This window comes from Eucalyptus grandis, chromosome 5, assembly GCF_016545825.1.
Source record: "Eucalyptus grandis isolate ANBG69807.140 chromosome 5, ASM1654582v1, whole genome shotgun sequence".
NCBI lineage: Eukaryota > Viridiplantae > Streptophyta > Magnoliopsida > Myrtales > Myrtaceae > Eucalyptus > Eucalyptus grandis.
In genome coordinates this window covers 23,667,566-23,688,014 of record NC_052616.1, presented here as the reverse complement: position 1 = coordinate 23,688,014, position 20,449 = coordinate 23,667,566, and the positions used below count along the sequence as shown (strand labels likewise).

At 40.3% G+C, this 20,449-nt stretch overlaps 1 protein-coding gene, 1 long non-coding RNA gene and 1 pseudogene across 3 annotated transcripts in view; all 3 read right to left on the bottom strand.

Annotated features, from left to right (window-relative positions):
- The window catches only part of LOC104444563 (disease resistance protein RPV1-like), a 30,778-nt gene that overhangs the window by 6,135 nt on the left and 4,194 nt on the right, over nt 1-20,449 (bottom strand). The gene's annotated exons all lie outside the window — the stretch shown is intronic.
- Nucleotides 8,224-13,288, bottom strand: LOC104446446 (annotated as a pseudogene).
- On the bottom strand, nt 18,666-20,170 carry LOC108959874. 2 transcript variants are annotated; one of them, XR_005551475.1, is made up of 4 exons: nt 20,107-20,170; nt 19,537-19,651; nt 19,308-19,413; nt 18,666-19,107 (listed from the first exon to the last, which is right to left on the bottom strand). It is a non-coding gene; the product is annotated as an uncharacterized LOC108959874 (long non-coding RNA). The 2 variants fall into 2 exon arrangements; XR_005551474.1 differs by having other exon boundaries at nt 19,308-19,651.

The window sequence follows — 20,449 nt, the reverse complement described above, 5'->3', positions numbered from 1 at the left end:
TGAGCAAAGGAGCAAAGAAGCTCATTGCAGACTTGTTCTCACCTCTCTCAACCCAAAGAAAACGAACTCCTAAATACCAACTCAGTAGTATAAGTAGTATGACCTTAGTCAACAATCTGAAGGACTAAATCCTCAGTAGCAAAGGAGCTCAGGGGTTGCGGACCAACCATAGAATCCCATTGCAACATTTGAGAACCACGGATCAACTATCACAAGATAGATTAGCCAGAGAATGACATATCTAGTTGGAGAGAGAGTACGAACACCACATGGATGCAGGGTAGGGCTAATAAGAGCTGTGTGAAATCGGAAGAATCAAATGAATAGAAGATGAGAGAAAGTATGATCATTCACCTCAGCGAATCCAGGTAGAGATCAGCCAAGAAGCTTCGACTCAGTCGCCTCGACGTGGATCAAAGGCTGCAGACTACACGAAGATCGTTCCTTTGCCGCTATGATGAGTGAACAAGAGAGCTAAGGAGCTAAGGAGAAGAAGGAGATGATGGGGTTTCGCAAAATGTCAACCAAAGTTTTACATTTTCATGTCAACCGGAACACGGCACCCTCTCTCACTCTCTCTCTCATGAATTGTCAATTGTTTTTGTCACTCTTGGGGTGTAGTGAGATATCGCCTAGGTTGTACCGACATGCGACACGGCACACAACACGATACGATAAGACATGACACGTCATTTTTCAAAAATAGAAAATTTCGATATGTTGGGACATGTTATATATTAAATGAATATTTTTATTTTTAATTAATTTAATTCAAATTAAAAAAAAAAAACCTACAATGAATTTACACTAATCATTCAACATACAACACTTTTATTTTTCAAAATTAATTTTTAATTTCATTTAACAATTTTTTTGATTAAATAAAAAACCCCCACCCCATTCGATTAAATAAAAAGCCCCCACCCCCACCCCACGCCCAAACCCCTTCAATTAAATAAAAAGCCCCCAACCACCCCCGGCCAAACTCCCTTTTCCCTTGTCTCTTTCCCACCCCCAAATTTTTTTTTTTCCCTCCACCTAACACATGACACCGTCACTGGGTGCGTTTGGGAACCACTTCCCAAAGCCCCTTTGAAGCCTAAAGGTACTTGGCCAAATGCTAGGCCGTTTGGGAAAAAAATTTGAGCCCGCATTCAGGGAATGCCAGCATGTGAAGCCGAAAGCCCAAGGCGGGGGGACCGCCTGGCTTTCGGCTTTTTCGGCATGCCCACACGGGCACATTCATAACTTTTTTTCCGAAATTGTCCTCACGAATGTTTTGTTTTTCCGGTTCTTGCCCTTGTGTCGCAATTGTTCATCTTCTCTGGGGGATTCGGTTCCGGCTGATTGTGAGCGGCCGGCAACTGCTAGAGGGACGCCGGCGATCGTCGGGGGGTGGCGCGACCGACGCCGGAGATGGCGCAACCGACGCCGGAGGTGGCGCGACCGAGGGCCGGGTCACCGCAAACCCGGATCCGGGGGCGGCGGACGGTCTTCTCCTTCCGCGAGCTTCTTCTTCCGCGAGCGGTCGCGGCGACCGTCGCCCCCACGAGCGACGCCGGGCGGTGGCGCGACCGCCGCGACCCACGGCAAGGTGCGGGTCACCGCGACCCAGATCTGGGGCGGCAGGGTCGCGGGAGGACCTTGCCGCCCCCGATCTGGGTTGCGCGACCTCGCGGCCCTCGGATCTGGGTCGCGGCGGCGTCGCGCGACCTCCCGCGACCTCGCCGCCCCAGTTCCGAGGGCGGCGCGGTCGCGCGACCCGCGCGACCCGGATCCGGGCGGCAAGGTCCTCCCGCGACCTCGCTGCCCCCAGATCCGCGCGTCGCCGGAGGTCGCCGGAGGTCGCGGACGGCGTCGCGCGACCTCGCTGCCCCAGATCCGGCGTCACCGGAGGTCGCCGGAGGTCGCCGGAGGTCGCCGAAGGTCGCCGGCGCCACTCGCCCTTTTGGTCAATTTTTTTTTAATTTTTCTTTTGATAATTTTTTTTTTTACCACAAAGATCTTTTGCAAGTGTAATTTTCCAAACGCTATTTTGCTCAAAATACTTTACAAAGAGCTTTCAAAGTGCAATTTACCAAACACGGTTGCATTTTGGAAAACACCTTTAAGTCAAAGGTATTTGCATTTTCCTAAAGACATTCCCCAAAAGTAGTTCCCAAACGCACCCACTTTCCCCTCCCTCCAACACACCAAGTCCCTCTTTTATTATTTTATTTTCCTCTCAAAACCCTAGCAACGCTTCTTCTCCTCCTCCTCACCGCACGATGGCTTTCCTCTCCTCTTCCTCTCGATCTCTGCTTGCCAGGGATGGAACGCGCGGTCCCTGCGCACCGAGAGGCTGCACACCGCCACGAACTCCTCCTCCTCCTCCTTCTCCCCCTTGCCGCCGCCGCCGCCGCCCCACTCAACGACGCCACCCTCCCCCATGCGTGCCTCCCTCATGTAGTTCCTCCTCACGGTCCTCGCCTCAATCTCTGCTCTTTCTCTAGCTGACTATCGCCGTCGCCGGCTCAGCTCGCAGCCTCGTCTCTGCTCCCTTGCCCTCGCCTCCACCCTCGGACACGTGTGTAGAAACGTGTTGACAAAAGTTGATCACGTCTTGACAAATCTGACACGCGGTCAACGCATGTCTAAGTGTGTCGATGAATTTGACACACTCCAACACGTGTCAGACACGACACGGAAGCACGTGTAACGTGTTTGTGCAACATAGGATATCGCCCTGTAAAACAGAATCATGAGACATGACAAGGGCAAAAGAAAAAGTATGCTCGGGACTTTTATTTTTTTTCAAATAATCTATAAATTTTAACTTAATATACAATATGATTCATAAACTCTTAATTTATATAATGCGATCTTTAAATTTTTACCTAATATATAATGTGATCCCTTAATTTTTAATTTTCTTAATGTATTCCTTAAACTTTTAATTATATTTAATTTGGTTTTTGGATTTTATGAAAATTTCAATGCTGTCGTTGATCTTAAATTAATGAAAGAATTATTTTGAACATTTTGGTGTGGTTCGAGGACTATATTGAACATGTACGAAAAGTTCATGAACTATATTGAACAAATTAAAGTTTAGAAATCATATTGAATATTAAAGTAAAGTTTAGAAATCGCATTAAACAAAGTAAAAATTCATGAACCATAAAGTTTAGATTGTGGCATTATCCCTCTATTATTTGGCTTGTCGCAGCATTTTCATGGTCAAAAATAGGTACACACTAAACTAAACCACATTGCACAATTCGCAAGTTCTCTTTTTCTTTCTTTTTTTTCTTATTCGTTAGAGTGTCTCCTACTAAAACACGACGACAACGCCCCAAAGGAGACAAGAGGATTTGGTTCTCTTCTTGAAATTCATGCGATTCAATGAAAAAGAAAGATAAAAAAAAAAAAAAAATACTAGGGAATCTTAAGTGCTTTTGAAACACTCTATAAGCAAGAATTGGGTGGGCTCGAATCTTGTGAGCTCAACTCGCATCTACCAAAATCATGTGAATCTCGTGTGAGACCTACTTCATCTAGTAGTAGATGTAACTAGTAGTAGATGTAAATTGAGTTCACATGCACTGAGCTAGCTACAATTTTTCATTTGTTTCTATTCGTTCAAGTCATATGCTATGTATGAAATTATCATTATTCTAGCAAGAGAAGGGGAAAAAAAAGTCATACTGTTTAACATAAGGTGCTTCATTTGAGTGTATAAGAAATTCATATACAAAGAACATTGAGTTGTTGACAGTTTAGGGAAAAATTCATCAGATTTTTGCAGCAGTGTTGTTATGATAATGTGTGTGCATATATATCGTTAGATATTTTTGTCATATTCACATTTGGTTATAAATATATGATCAAAGTTGATACGTGCAATCATCACATTTGAAGGATATATGGAATCTATCCTTTTCCAAGTTAATAAGTAATTTCTATAATTTAGGCCCCACTGTTGAATTGATCTTTCCTTAAATTCATTCTATTTTGGAGAAATGAACTAGGAAACAGTTTCTCCTCTGTGCATGCATTATTATTATGGATTTGTGTCCGTCTCATTACAAATAAATCATCTAATAAAACTATGTAAATTAGCAAAGCTAAGTACACAAAAATCATGTGATTTTTTAGTGTACGTGCTTCTCAATGTAATTGAAAATGATTCACGAAAAAAAAAAAAAAAACTCAATTAGATTCTTTCTGTTGGATAAGACAAATAGGAATTCAGTTTGATAGAGAAACACGAATCCCAAACTTAGAGCAAAGATCGAGGCTTGCAAGTGAGGAGGATAGAGGTCAAGGTCGGCATTCTCTATTAAACCATTGAACTCGAAATTAAGCATGCGAATGATCTTCGAGCTCTCGTTGTTGACAGTTGTCTGCAGCTTCTTATACCATGGAGCCTATCATACTATGCGCAATTCAAATGTTGCGTAATTTCAAATCACTGACATATAGCGGCCACTACGCTTTCATTCTACTGATTTACCCCGAAATTGTTGTAGGTTTCAAATCACTGATTTGTTCAAGAATGAAAGAGTGATGGACACTACGTGAGAGGCAATGAAATGTGATGTTGTTGCAACTGGAATTGATCAGCGGGAGACGCTGTTTAGGAGGTGTTCTCTCAGGCTTTGTAATGTGATTTTGGTTCCTGAAAAATGAATTTGTGATGCCCACGAACAAAATGAATAGGAGATATAAATCAATATGGAAAAAATCGTGTTTTAACGAGATTAACAGAAGTTATTGTGACATTATCTTCTTCTTTGCTCATTAGGATTAGTAGTGTTTGTCGAACGGGATGAAAAGACTGTTCTTTTCATTATGAGCCCCAGACATTATGAATTGAAAATGGGTATCTAACATAGTGTGCTTACCGACATGAATTATAAGCCATTTCTCCAGAATAATTAGAATCTCTAAAACTTAACATAATCAAAAAGTCCCTTCCAGATAGAAATGCCCAAAAACACACCAGATGGCAACATTAGTCAAAACCAATCTCTCCCTCAGGTGCGTTTATATGCCAAACTCTTAGATTCTTGAAGCTTGATCAATTTGGCAATTTTTGTAGTTTGAAACACTTCATAATGTCAAGTAATTCAAAGGATTCTGGACGGGAGAATTACCAAAAAAGTCTTAAACCTATTGTAATTGTGCTAATTTAGTCCTAAACCTTTTATAATTGCGCCAATTCAGTCATTTAGGCCAAAATTGGCTGGCCGGAGCTAATGTGGACACCGGCCAGAGACAGCTGGCTGGCGAACAATTTTTTAATAATTTTTAAAAAAAAATTTTTTTATTTTTTTCGAATTTATTATTATTATTATTATTATTATTATTATTATTATTATTATTATTATTATTATTATTTTTTTACCTTCTTCTTCCTCCGGTGTCGGCCGGAGGCGAGGGCCGGCGAGGCGACCTCACCGGCCCCTTTGTGAAGGCGAGCCTCGCCTAGCGACGGCGAGGCCGTCGTCGCCCAGCCAAGGCGAGGCTCAGCCTCGCCCAGCCATGGCGAGGATGAGCCTCGCTAGATCTGGTTACGACCTCGCCGGTGGTCGGCGAGGTTGTTGTCACTAGATTTGGCAAGGCTCGTCCTCGCCATGGCTGGGCGAGGCCGAGCCTCGCCTTGGCTAGGCGACGGCGGCCTCGCCGTCGCTGGGCGAGGCTCGCCTTCGCGAGTGGCCAGTAGGGCCGAGCCTCGCCAGTGGCCGGTGAGGTCAACCTCGCTGGCCCTCGCCTTTGGCTGGTGTCGATCGGCCGAGGAAGACGAAGAAGGTAAAAAAATAAAAATAAAATTTGAAAAAAATTAAAAATTTCAAAAAAAAAAATTAAAAAAATTATTAAAAAATTGTTCACCGGCCAGCTGTCTCCGGTTGGCGTCCACGTTAGCATCGGCCGGCCAATTTTGGCCGGAAGGACTGAATTGGCACAATCATAAAAATTTTAGGACTAAATTGGCCAAAAAAAGTTTAGGACTAAATTGACACAATTGCAATAGATTTATAACTTTTTGGTAATTCTCTCAATTCGGACTCCCTTGAATCTCGACAAATTAGAACAATCATTTAGATCAATTTTCTTAAGCTCCTTCAAGTTAGCCGATCAACCAACTCGCCAATGATGGAAGTGTCAAGAGCTTTAATGTTCTCAAGTTCTCCAAACCTTCAAGGCCTTGAATCTCTGTTAACACATCACGATCAAGAATTTCCAAATCTGAAAATGCTTTAGAATTCGAAAGATCATTTGTCATTTTTATTCTCTTGCAAAATTTGATACCTAAGTATGACAAATTTGTGGGGAACCTTGGTAGGCATTGCAAATTAGGGCACCGAAGCTGGAGTTGCTTTAGCGAGAAAGGAGAATGAGATCGAAGATAGGCTAGTGATACGAGAAGTATACAAATCCAAGAACTTGAGCATGCGTATTCTTCCAATCCACCATTGACTTGGAGACTCTTCAAGTTTAGAAGGACCACTACAAAAAACTTGCAACTGCAAAGTTCTCAAATTTAATAGATTCGAGAGGTCCGGCATCATCTCCATTGAGAATGTATAAAAGTGTAGAGTGTTAAGACTTTCTCAGAGTTAAGGCACTACTGAAATTCTAGTGCCTTTCAATACCAAGATTCTTAGAAATCGTAACTTCCCAATATAACCATGAATTTCTCCTCCAAAACATGGACCCCCCACCTCAAGTTCTTCAAGCTTCTCTAACATTTTGATGGCATTAGGTAGTTTTTTAATAGAGCTGTTGCCCATCTCGATTACTTTCAAATTCTTCATGTTCCCAATTGAATTAGGTAACTCCTCAATTCTGGACCACGATAGATCCAACTCAATCAGTGAATTGAAATTTTCAATCGACTTGGGTAGTTGAGTAAGACAGATCTCTACTAATGAAAGCTTTGCTACTGATGTTGTGCAACCAACCAAGCTGAATCTATTTAGTGATGTGTATTTGTCCAAGCTAAGAATTTCCAATTTCTTCATTCTTCTCTATTCAAGAATCTCTTCTATTGATGTACAGTCAAGAAGAAGTTCTATTAAAGATTCTAATGCCCCCATCTCCTCTAGTAGCTTTTGAAGACTATGGCAATACTTCAAGTTTGAGAAGATTAACTTCTTAAGGTGACTGATGGATGGATCAATTTGAACCAAACTCTCACATCCTTCGAGATTCAATCGCTCTAAATTCTCATGAAAACAAAAATTTGGAGTTTGATGTAATTTCTGGCATTCAGTCAGATTTAGGACCTTCAAATTCTTAGCCAACTGAAAAGAAGATAACACATTGCTCTTCAGATAAAATATCAATAACCTACAACAAAAGAACTCACATTGATTTGATCTAAAATCGTACCTTGATGTGGCTCCATCCATTCCATTTTTCTGTAATTTTACTCATTAAGAGATCAAGGATTACTAGCTTCCTCGGGGAGATATCTATCAGCTTAAAAACCAAAGGAAAGTAACTCCATGAAAGACATCTCAACTCTGGAAGGATAAGTGGGCCAAATGTGTTTTGAACAAAATTCGAACGCTAGTAACATAGGAAACAACCCACTTTAGTAAGGCAAGACTTTGTCTTTCCATTTAAGTCTTTGCTATCCACTTGAAGGAACCTTAAATTTAAAAGCCTTGCAAGGCCTTCTTTAATCAAGGAGTATTTAGATAGTTCATCAAGCTTGAGACATATTGCATATATACTATCAATTCCACGAACATCACCTCCTATCTAGCAAAATGACAAAAAAGAAAATGACAATTAGAAAAAAAAACATGATTTACCTAGTTGATCTTCTTCAAGGGGAAAACAATTGTATCTATCTCCTAATGTTGAAAACCATTGATAAAGCACATATGGAAGTGCATTTTAGAGATCAATCTCCTTAAAATGGAATGAAGCTTTACAATTTACCCACATTTTCTCCATAATCTTTGATGCTTGCGCATGAGTCAAGCGAGGAGGACCAATGTCAAGATCTCCATTCTCACCCAAACCATTGAATTAAGCATGCGAATGATGACTCAGCTCTCATTTGTCAACAAGTTTCAGCTTCATATAATCTAATAAAATGCCAGTACATATGTAGCTTTGGCAATTTGAAAGCTTAAAACACATGGAGTACTAGTGGAAATAAACATTGCAATAAACGGTACCTACAGGTACCCAGTATCTTTACAATAGTTTGTATTTGCAAAGCTCATACAGTTCTCTGACCGTTCTTGCTCCATCAAGAGGATCAGCCTCTGCTCATGTTCTTCAGAGTTAGAAAGCAGGGAGAACCCATCTAATATGCGCGTCACCATCTTTTGTTCTTTCCCACTTCAATGGGACCACCTAATGTAAAATAAATAACTGAAAACTGATCAAACAAAAAATAGCATGAGTGAAATGTAAAACAGACTATGCAGGTTCTGCTATGACCATAGATTTTCAAGTCTTTTAATCATCATACGTACGAAACATCTACATGCCAAGGGACAAGCGAATGATGTATAAAGACGATATCTTTAAGTTTGGCAGCGAAAACAGATCTAAATCTTGAGAAATCATATGTTGAAGGTACTGCAACAAAACAACCAGATTCTGAGACACCGTAATATGATGACCAAACCATTCTTATGACGAGAGGTGAAAAAGGGCCCTTTCATGCTTAGACTAAAACAGCAAATCACATGGAAGGTGAAATGGATGAAACTTATCCTAAGTGGTACCCTATTTTGCAAAAATTTCTATATCTAAGAAGATTTATCAAAAAAAATTTGCATTTAGAATGGTGCCACTGCAACTATAAATGCATGTTTGTCTCTTCCAAATTCTAGAATAAGAAGCTGGAGAAAAAAAAAATAAAAAGTACTCTGATTGAAATACTAAACTTTATTGTTTAGCCACGACATGATTGAGTTCCTTTTTCAACAATAATTCAAAAAGAGAGCTGCATTTGCAAGGAAGATCTGTCACAGGGATAAAATCATACTACCTAGCAAGAACATCCGCCCTTATGTCATTTGAAACTTCTTACACAAGTAGCACACACATAAGTCCAGAACCATGAACTGAAGGGTCCAAATTTGGCCATGGAGATAAAGCTAATTCAATATGAAAATGATACTTCCATACAAATACTATCATCAAGAAATCGCATCACTGAAACATCGCATCTTTTCTGACAATGGAACAGGGGTCTAATCTGTTGCTGAGAGAATCCAGCTTCCCAGAGGTCTACTTTTTAAACTTCCTTGAATTTTTACCTCCTTAGTTATCGTTAACACGAGAAAAATATTTCCTTTGCATCTTTTCATGTGACAGATAGCTTTCTTTGTTCCTAAAGAAATGACCACTAATTCCCTTCTTTCGTTTGATGAAGAGGTTCATTTATATACAATTATCATATTATGGCATGATAATTTTAGTACTTAGAGTATGAATCATTCTAGCGATCCCTCCTATAGGAAAATATCCAAGTTTACAACCCAAAATATCAACAGCTGTTTGATCTTCCAAGGAACTTGTGAGAGTCAAATTTATTTTAACAGGGTTGACTTCAAGCCCCAAACCTGCCTGTCAAAACAGAAAAATAAATCTGTCCAGAAATAATTCAATGTCACTTGTGCATAAGATCATTTGCTTCTTAGCAGAAGTTGATAAAATAGGTTGTCCCATAGAACTCTTACATAATTTAAAACCATTCACAAATTAAAGTCTTCTCAGTATTACTAATATAGTTGTCTATTAAATTCAACCAAGTTGCTTTTCATCTCATTGATTTCCACATTATCACTCAGTCATAGATCACAGTCCTGTAAAAGTTAAGAGCAGAAGAGAGGAGGAGAACTTGGTTCAACATGTCAGTTACTAGTCTACAATCAACATGTTGTCCACAGCAAACAAGAGGGATGTGCTACCATTCTGATCAGAATAACTAAAAAGCATGCAAATTGCTATTCCAAATATAGAGGCCGATAATTTACAGTGATGGAGAAGTACCACTTCATAAGGCACCTGCTGATTTGCAACCCTGCTCTTGTAAGCACCAATGTTTATACTGTCATGCATCCATTAGTTAGCTCCTTCGCTTTGGGCTTGCAGTGAGGAGGATAAAGATCAAAGTCTCCATTATCAGCCAAACTAAGGAGCTTAGAATTAACCATGCAAAATTCATGGAGCTCTCATTTTCAAACAATTGCAGCTTTTTATCCAATAAAATCTGCCATAATCTGCAGAACATATGTAGCACTATAACTTGCAAGCTTAAAACGCATTAGGTATTAGCGGAAACGAACACTTCAATAAATGTTACTCACATGTACAGGAGTATTTTCCACAGTAGTTTGTACTTGCAAGCTCATACAGTTCTCTGATACTTTTGCCTCCATAAGTAGAATCAGGCTCTGCTTCAGGTTCTTTGGAATTGTGGGAGAATCCATCCGATACATGTGTATCTAAGATAATTTAACTCAAAACTGATCAAATAAAAATAGCATGAGTGAACTCAGAAACTGACTATGCAAGTACCAGTATGCCCAGGGATTTTGTCAAGTCCTCTACTCTTCATGTGTGTGAGACACATGCATGCCCAAGGACAAGCAAATGACAAAAAAAGATAATATCTTCCAGATTCAGCAGGGAAAGGAGAATCTATTTGAAAGAAGCTGAACGTATTGAAAGAAAAGAACTAGATCCTGAGACACTGTCAATTGATGAACATGCCATTATAATGGTGAAAGGTGAACTGGCAGAAAGTTATGCTAAGTGCCATTTCATGCTTAGATTTAAACAGCATATCAAGTGAAAGGCAAACTCGAAAAAACTTATCCAAAGTGCTATCATATCGTGAAACAATTTCTATATCAAAAAAGATTGATCAGTAATCACCGGATTAGAATAGTCACACAACCTCTTTTCTGACCTAAACACGGAGGTCTAATCTGTTACTGAAATAATAGGCATATAAGAAAATTCAGCTTCCCAGAGGTCTAATTTTCAAATTTTCTTTGAATTATTTTCAATAAAATCAGACTTAGATCATATTCGAATTCATTACCAAATATATACAACATCAAATAATAAAATGTACAAAAATCTCAATATTCTCAACAGGCCATCTCTGCACTTTCTGTTGATCTGCTTTAGCAATTATGTTGATCCATCAACTAAGTTGGGAGTGGCAGCATTTCCTTCACGGATCCTTTTGGTCAGATCCGAAAGAAGAGCATATTTGTTGCTTTAGTAACAAGCAGTCATAAATGCAGCTAATGTTACACGATCCACTCTGGTTTCCTTGTCAGTTAATTTATGGAAGAACAGTGCCGCCATTCCAACTTTTTTCTCACTGCAAAGCTTCCTCACTAATGTATTCACAGTTCGGATCCAGAGTTTATTTTCTAATCTCTCCAAAATTAGCAATGCATTAGCAGATTCATTTTTTTTGCAGTATTCATAGGCCAACGTCAGTCGAGTAACCTCACATGGGGTAAGTCCCTTGTCTAGCATCGAGTCGTATAGTCGACGAGCCTCCTTCAACCTGGACTCTTTGCAAAGTCCGCTGATCAAAGCACAGTAAGTGATACTGTCAGGAAGACATCCATGGTCACTCATCCTGTGGAAAAATTTTATTGCCAAGTTGGCATTCCCATCCCGACAGAATCCACCAATCATGGACGTGTAGGTTTTTTTGTTAGGAACTAACCCGAGCCTGATTGCTTCTTCAAAAATCTTTTCGCTTTCTTTCATTCTCTTTTGCTTACATAAGGCAGAAATCATTATGGTGTATGTGTGCATCCTACTCAGAAGTGCTAGGGCTTCCTCAATGCTGGCCCTCTTGCACTGCTCGTTTATGAGTATACTATATGTGAACAGATCAGCTTCCAGTCCACTTCGGAAACATTTTTTCAGCATTTTACAAGCCTCTTCAAACCTACCCCTCTTACAAAGACCATCAATAAGCGCATTGTACGTACAGATGTTAGGACTGAAGCCCGCATCTGTCATTATGCCCATCAACTCATATGCTCTTTCAAAATTCCCACCTTTACAATGGCCATCAATGAGAGTCGTGTATGTATTGGTGTTAGGAATCAATCCTTGTTCTTGCATTCTGCCGAATAACATCTCTGCACGGTTCATCTTGTTTTCTCTGCAATAGCCACTAATCATGGCAGTGTACGTAAGCACGTTCGGTTTGTAATTTTCACTCCGGACTAGCTTAAGGAAGAGTCTAAATGCCTTATCACTCCAACCCTTCTTGCAGAGACCATCAATTAATGCCGTATGAGTATACACATTTGGCTTCCAACCCTTTCTAACCATTTCCTCCAGGAGCTCAAATCCTTGCTTGATGCTGCCTTTCTTGCATAACCCATTCATCAGTGAGGTATAATTTAACACATTCGGTGCCAAACCCATATCAGCCATCTTCCGAAAATACCAGATAGCTCGAGTCACAAACCCCTTCTCACAAAACGAATTGGCGATCAAGGTAAGAGTAGCATTATCAATAACGAAATCTCTATCAATCAGTTTCTCAACCAAGCGTCTGCCTCCAGAATACTCCCCATTCGACAGTAAGCAACGACCATCAGCTTGTAACTATTAGGATCAGGACAAACCCCTCTCTCAGACAAATAATCAAACACGTTCTCTGCATAGTCAAGAAAACCCCTTCCAACGGCTACCTCCATGACGAAATTCATCAACCGGGTAGTGGGCACCAGACCCTGATTCTGCATTTCAAGCGCCATATCAATAGCCTCCTTCAACCTCCCAATCTCAGCAAAGCTTTTGACCATACACTGCATTACCTCATTGGCCCTCTCCGAGTTACCATTCCCGATCAACGACGCGGCACAGACCATATAAAGCCGCATAAAGTGCCGAAACTTATCATACCCAATGGCCCAGTAGAAGAAACTCAACGCCACCATCGAACCAGCCTCGTTGGCCAGGGAGGCGACGACGGTAATGGCCTGTTCAGGAGTCAGAGTCTCACAATTTACGCTCAGACTGAGGCGCGGAGGCGATGCTCTCACGTGGGCATGCTTGTAGTAAGCATCGTGCACCATCGAACAGATCGATGCGACGACGGAATGAGGCTGGCAGGACGGCGAAGAGTCGGGTTGCGGTGAAGGGTAGTCACCAGAGGAGGAGTGACAGAGCGGCCGGAGAGTGGGTCGGGGGTGAAGGAGGGAGTAGGCGCTCGAAGTCGCCGAGAGTGTCTGGGAGAGTCGCCGAGGTCGGAGAAAGTTGAGGGAAACCATGAAAACATTCAACGATAGACGAGAGGATTTGGCGATGGCGGTCTTGAGTTGCAGAAGAAGAAGAAGATGAAGATGAAAAGAATCGGTTCGACTTAAATAAATAAAGGTTATGATGAACTCATGATGCTTACCTCTGGAATGTTATTTATTTTTGGTACCTTAAGTAGAGCAATGTTAGTTAAGCTTATTGCCACGTTACTCGGAATACGGGAAAAATCTCAAAAAGAGTTATAAATCTATTGGACTAGCCAATTCAATCTTAAAGCAATTTTGCTAATTTGTCAATATAGTCATTTTCATCAATTTTGATCGAAATAATTATGTCGACAAATTCATTGAAAAAAACAAAAGGATTAAATTGGGAAAATTAACATGTTTAAGATTGAATTGACTATTGCATAATAAATTTAGAACTTTTTAATAATTCACTTCTTTGAATTCCCTAGTGCATATCTACAAAGCTCATTGTGAAGGATGGCAGGGCAAAAGGTTCTAAACCTGAAACGATTTTAGTTTTGGGCCAAAGGCTTGATCATATATTCTAATAATTGATAAAATCAATATACTTTCTTTTATAATAGATAATATACTTAGTAGAAAATTCAAAGTCAAATTAACCCTTTGTTATCCAACAAAGGTTTTAATTCATCTTTGTTTACCAAGTCAAATCTCTCAATGTCATCGTAAATCTATCTGGACTCAAGTGATTCGTTGAAAATATTTTAAAATTACATTGATGAATATACTTGGAGGAACCATAAGAGTCTTCCATTCCTTGTCAATAATTTGAATGCTATTGTGACCTTAAATCTAGATTTTGTTGTGGCGATCTACTGCAAATATTATAACTTCTAATATATTAACAATTTTTGTAAATTCAGTAATCGATGCTTCCAAAATTTCACATATCATTGAATGGCATTGATGTTTAGTGGAACAAAAAACACAAATTTAAACAAAAACTTTTCTGCATGAAGTATAACATAAAAAGTATCCCAAATTGCATGAAAAAGCTTTAGTCAGAAAATCAATTGGGCACTTAAATTATTTTCCAATAAAAATGAAAATCACAAATCTGGAGTACCAACTGTCGACCACCTGCCGTTTAACCGTCTTTCAAATTGCACCGCCATTTTCTCACTATATAAGCACTCCTTGCCCGACTTTCTTCACATCCCTCTCTCTCTCTCTCCATCTCAATCGATCGCTCTCTCCTTCCCCAGCACTCTCTCACGCTCTCGTCTCCCTTTTTCGGTCCTCTCTCGCCGTCATCCCGAAGCAAGACTCCCCCCCCTAAGTCTTGACTCTCGTTTCAGATTGGCGTTGGAATTGGTGTGGCTTTATCCTTCTCCTTGTAATTCTCTCGGACTCCGGTAACGTTCTGATCACTTCCGAGTGCTTCATGAACATTTTCTTTTTCTGGGTATTCATCGTCAATTCCTTGGCTGTTGTTGATCGGGGCCAAAAGAATCGAGTTCCTGTTCGTGTTTATTGTCGTCATCTGATAACGAGGCCAAGATCATGACGTGGCCATGCTTTATGAAGTCAGCCGTTTCCTTTTGTATCATATTTTCTGTCTTGTTCAGTGAACTCCGAAATATTGTGTGGACATGGCATTACTCACTGAATATCTCTTGTTGTTATCTTCTCGATCCAGACTTTGTTCAAGTGAACATCCTTTATGGAGATTCTTGGCAATGCTACTTTCTTGATTCTGGTGAGGAAACATCGTGATGCTTGTCTTTTTCCTTCACCTGCTCAAATTTTCGTCTCCTTTTGCCTCAAGTAAATTTTGCATGTTAATCTGATTCTCATAGGAAAAATCGGAAAGTTTGTGGAATGGTATATTTACCTGTTGATGACTGCATCAAGAGAGCCTTAGTATATGTTTTGCTGCTGGGCATGCATTGACGATGCCATTAAAAATGCGTAAGGCCTTAACCTTCTCCTCGTAATTCTCTTCCACTCCAGTAATTTTGAAATCCCTACCAATCGCTTCGTAGTTTTTATTTTCTTTTATGGGTATTAATAGTCAATTCGACGGCTGTTGATAATTGGGGGCATAAGAACCAAGTTCTGGTATGTGTTCATCATCGTCATCTAGCAAGGAGCACAAGATCATGACAAGGCCATGTTTCATGTAATCATCTGTTTCCTTTTGTGTATTTTCAATCTAGTTCAATGAACTCTAAGATATTGTGTGAACATGGCATTTTGCTTATGTAATCATCTGTATCTTTTGTATTGTATTTTCAATCTTACTCATTAAACTCTGAGATATTGTATGAAGATGGAACTTTTTACTGACTATTTCTTGTTCGTATCTTTTCGGTCCAGACATTGTTCAAGTGAACATCTCTTATTAGATATTCTTGGCAATGCACTTTCTTGATGCTAGGTGAGGAAACATTGAGATGCTTTTCTTTTCCTTCATCTGCTTAAATTTTCATCATTTTTTGCCTCAAGTAAGTTTTCACGTGTTGATCTGATTCTTATGGGCGGAATCGATAAGTTTCTGAAAGTGGTCAACGTTCTATATCAAGAGGGCCCCAATGTTCTTGCTGCTGGGCAAGCATTGATGATTCTGTTAAAAAGTGTAAGGCCTTAACCTTCTACTCCTAATTCTCTTTGACTCCAGTAATGTTGAAATCCCTACCAACCGCTTCATTAGTTTTTTTTTTCTTGGATGGCTGTTGATAACTGGGGCCAAAAGAATCAAGTTCTGATTCGTTTTTATCATCGTCATCTGGCAACAAGCACAAGATCATTGATAAGGCCATGCTTTCTGTAATCATCTTTTTCCCTTAGTATTGTATTTTCAGTCTTTTAAATGAACTGTCAAATATTTTGTGAACATGACATTTTCACAAAATATTTCTTGTTCGTTTCTTTTCAGTTCAGACTTTGTTCAAACGATCTTTCATGGGAGAATCTTGGCAATGCCACTTTCTTGAACACTGTGATACTTTTCTTTTCCTTGAACTTCTCAAATTTCCATCCCCTTTCGCCTCAAGTCAGTTTTTGCGTGTTCATCTGATTCCTGTAGGTAGAATCAGAAAGTTTGTGGAAGTGGTCAACAGTTTTTTGTTGATGACTGTATCAAGGGGCCTTATTCTATGTTCTTGCAGCTGGGATTCACTGACTATGCTGTTAAAATTGTCTTCCGTGACATCACAGATGTAAGCAAATGATACGCCTCATTCTCAGCAATTCTCGTACTCTCGTAGGAGAATTCTTTTCTTTTTCTTTTTCTTTTTTTGGATCGGAGGGAGAACTTATTTTAACTGCTGGATTCCCTTGCTCATTATCGATTTCTCCAAATTTCAGCATACTAGGCTTGGGATATGTGCAAATGGAGCGATTCCAGAACAGTAACTACTGGAGGAAGATCGGCAGTTATAAATCATAGAAGTGTTTCATCTCCTCGTGCCTTTTGAGTCAAGACTTGGTTGGTGAAATATCCCAGAATCAAGTCCAGTGCTCTCTGCAAGTAGAATCTTCTTTTACGTCCTCTTCTTTATGGAGGACCATTATTACGTCTTGCATATTGCACCAGAACTTGTTGACTTGCTCATAAAAATTGAAATAATTTGTCAAAGCTGCCCGCATCAGCATGTAGATAAATGTTTGGAGTGAACCCTGGTGTTGGGATTCCCGATCAGTAGTTGTCAAATCATGTGGGCAAGCACATTGCTGTTTCAGACTGCTTATAGGATCAAACAAGCGTTATTCGAAATTATAGTGTGACTTCTACCAGAAGTCGGGGTAGCTTGATCTATTTCTACGTATGATGCTTTTCAAGGTGTTTCCATTCCTGAAGACATAGTAAGCCACTAAACCACATACACAGCTGGTCTGGTACCTGGTGCCCGACTCATTCAAAATATATGACAGCTACACAAGCAGCCAAGAGGTGGTTCAAGATAGTAAGTCTGTTGTGAAGGACTGAGGAAGAAGTGAAACAACTTGAGCTGAAGTAAATCATGGATTTATGAAGGAGATCAGATCAAGTCATGACTGGAAGGCTTGTCATTTTGGAGTTGTCTCTGGACCTAACAAACGGAGCATGTCCCTCAGGCCAATTGACTGACCCTCTTTCAAGTGAACTGATTTTGAAGCTTCAATAGCAAGCTTTTGTTTAGTTTATTTCTGAACATAGTGAGGTCTATCTTGAGTATGTTTAAGTGGGCAGAACACTTGTATTCCGTTGGAGATTGCTGAAACATCTGTGAAAATGGCTTGCTATTGTCTATTGAAAGACAATTACCTGTACGGGTTATGAATTCAAGATGTACTGGAGTATCTGCCTCCTCATCAACCAAACTGTAAAATTTGTTTGAGATAATAGTGGATTTAAACTCCCGGCAAGTCTCGGGAAGTGGACGTAGGCACCGAGTTTGGGCCAAACCACTATAAATCTATTGAGCAAATTCTCTATCCCTTACTCCTATAATTTGATTTACTTCACTCATTTATGTACTTGTGCTCAGACTTGCATATCATTTCAGCATATTTACTTTAGTGTTTCCTTGTATAGGGAGAGAAGTCCTGAGTTTTGCTAGAAGGAAAATACTGATGTCGACTTAGCTATTCAATAATTTAATTGCTTCTTGTTTTCTTTGCACCATTATTAAACAAGCCGGTAGCTTGTCTCCCACTTTTAACATCTAAGAGCAGACGTTTCAATAGAATTCTGAGAACAGAGGATGCCTGCTCTTTTTCAAATAGGTGGTAAACATAGGACAAACTCCAAATCAAGTAACTTGGGAGATGCTCTAAGGATTTCTTCTTCTGATCCTGCTTTTTCCTTTATACATAAGTTATCGTAGTTTGTTCAACATATTTTTGTCATACTAATCCGGCTTTGTGCTTCTGGATCGATTCATCTTTATTTTACTTTGCCACATAGATTCCCTGTGGACCAAGAAGATCTTTCTCCTTCCGAGATGATCAATTGATAATGGTCGCTTTAGCCAAGGAAGATATACTTCTGTCTGTACAATAAGGGCGTGAGAGAATAAGAAATGCAACCCAACGGTTCTGGGATTCTGCTTGTGCCACGCCTCATAAGGAGCTCTAGGGCTGCTTTGGGGTGATGAAATATACAGCGAAAATACACTCATGAACTTCTATTTTTAGTAATACCCTGCTTCTGCCATGCTTATGAATTCCTACCGTGATCAACTTCTGTTTTCTTCATTTCTGCATCAGACTACATGCCTAGTTTTTCTCCGACGAATGTGGTATAGTCCAATCTTAAACACAGGAGACTTCCTTCAAAATAAAAGAACGAGCTCATTCAATGCTAAAAATGGGATGAGGACGATAGAACCTAAATGTAATTAATCCAAGTGCAGTTTCATCCCTCTTCTAATTTCTATAATCGGCATGAATCCAGTTATAAAAATGATGACATTAATAAGCTGGCTGAACAACCTTATATAACGATCTTTGTTCAAAGGAAAATCACAATGCAGACACCAGCAAGACCTTCACCCAATACCAGCATGGCCAAATAGCAAATAGCAGACCAACGATCTCACATGATTTTCAACTCAGAGAGTCCTCTACCTAATGCATCTTAATCAAAGTCCAGCGCCTGTGAATACTAGTTGCTGGAAAAATTTTGCCAAAAACCGCTGACCCTCCTGGAGTTTGTCTTGTTCAAACATTCTGAGCCTAGCAGTGACGAACTTGCAGGTTAGCAAGAAAGATGATCTCCTCGTCATCAATGACAGATTTGCTGAATGGATTCACTGGCTTATCAGGATCTCCATCTGCCAGTATTTGGCTCAGACAGGTAGGGAAAGAGTCTGCGGACGAACCATACCTTTTCACAACAAAAAACTAAATGGTCAGAGAACAGGGTAAAAAAGTCCATTTCTGTGTTTATCCTGTGAAAGCAGCTAAAGCAAATGTAATTTTGAGCTCTTTACGATTTACTTAACAAACTTGGACAGGAATGTAGTTTTGAGCTCCTTAAGATTAACTTATCCAATCAGCAAAACAAGAGAAAATCTCGATGCTCACAATTTCAACTTCACTGCAAGGTCAAAGGTTTCTTTGATTTCACTACCATGCAAATTGATCAGCAGCCATTACAGCACCCGATGCCACTCCAATTGAACCATCATACCTCTCACAGATGAGGGAGATGCATGCTGAAGCATTATCTGCAATATCTGATTGCTTAAAACTGCATGGTATGCTTTCGTTATATAGTCCTAAACCAATTCTGTCTGTCAACATCTATGCTCACAGTGCCACCAAGATGAAAGCCGTCGTCTGCATGACAAAAGCCCCTTCACCAGCAGAATTTGATGCGCTCATGCATCTTGCGCAGAACCAATTCTCATGGATCGACCTGACAAGGTCTGCCGTCAAAATCACATACACCACACATTAACCAACATATGTACAGCAAGCCACATCAAAGTGAACGTCAAAGTCTAGCTTGTGCATTTGATGCTCACAAGAAAATGCGAAATTTGGATTAAAAAGATAACTGCAATATTTTATCTCATTTCTTCCTCCTTCAATGTGAGATATTTTGGGGTGTGGATGGGGTACACAAGCTCGTGCACACTTCGATTCACATAAGGCACACACTCAAGCAGAGAATTGACCAAAAAAAAAAATGAGCAAGAACAATGACTTCTAAAATTATAATGAATGAGCTTCTGTACTCTAGCTTCAAAGGAACTCATGGCCCAACCCTTTAAAAGCCTAAAAAAGTAATTACACTCCCTTAAAACAAAGAACCAGAGGTACAACGCTTGAATTTTAGAAATGAGAAGGTAAGAGAAATGACAGAAAGAGATGTACGTACATTGGCTGCAACCAGCGAGCGGCTGGATCGTCACGGGACGGAACGGCGACGTCCATGGGCGCAGGCGACGTCGGGAGGCAGCACGGCAGCGGCCTCACGCCGCGGGGGTCTCCGCAAGTTGAAGGGAAGGAAGGAAATCTCTCTGATCTCCCACCCCTCGCGGGTCTCTCCCTCTCTATTCAGATCTCACCCCAGATCCCCCTCTTCTTTCTCTTACCCTTCTCTCTCGGGCCTTTCCAAATGTCTGTCCTCCCCATCTTCTATTGCGGAAGGCCTATTTATTGGCGGAGGAGGCCGGCCGACGGAGGCTTCGGCCGCCGGTCCTTGGCGCGCCGACCGTCCT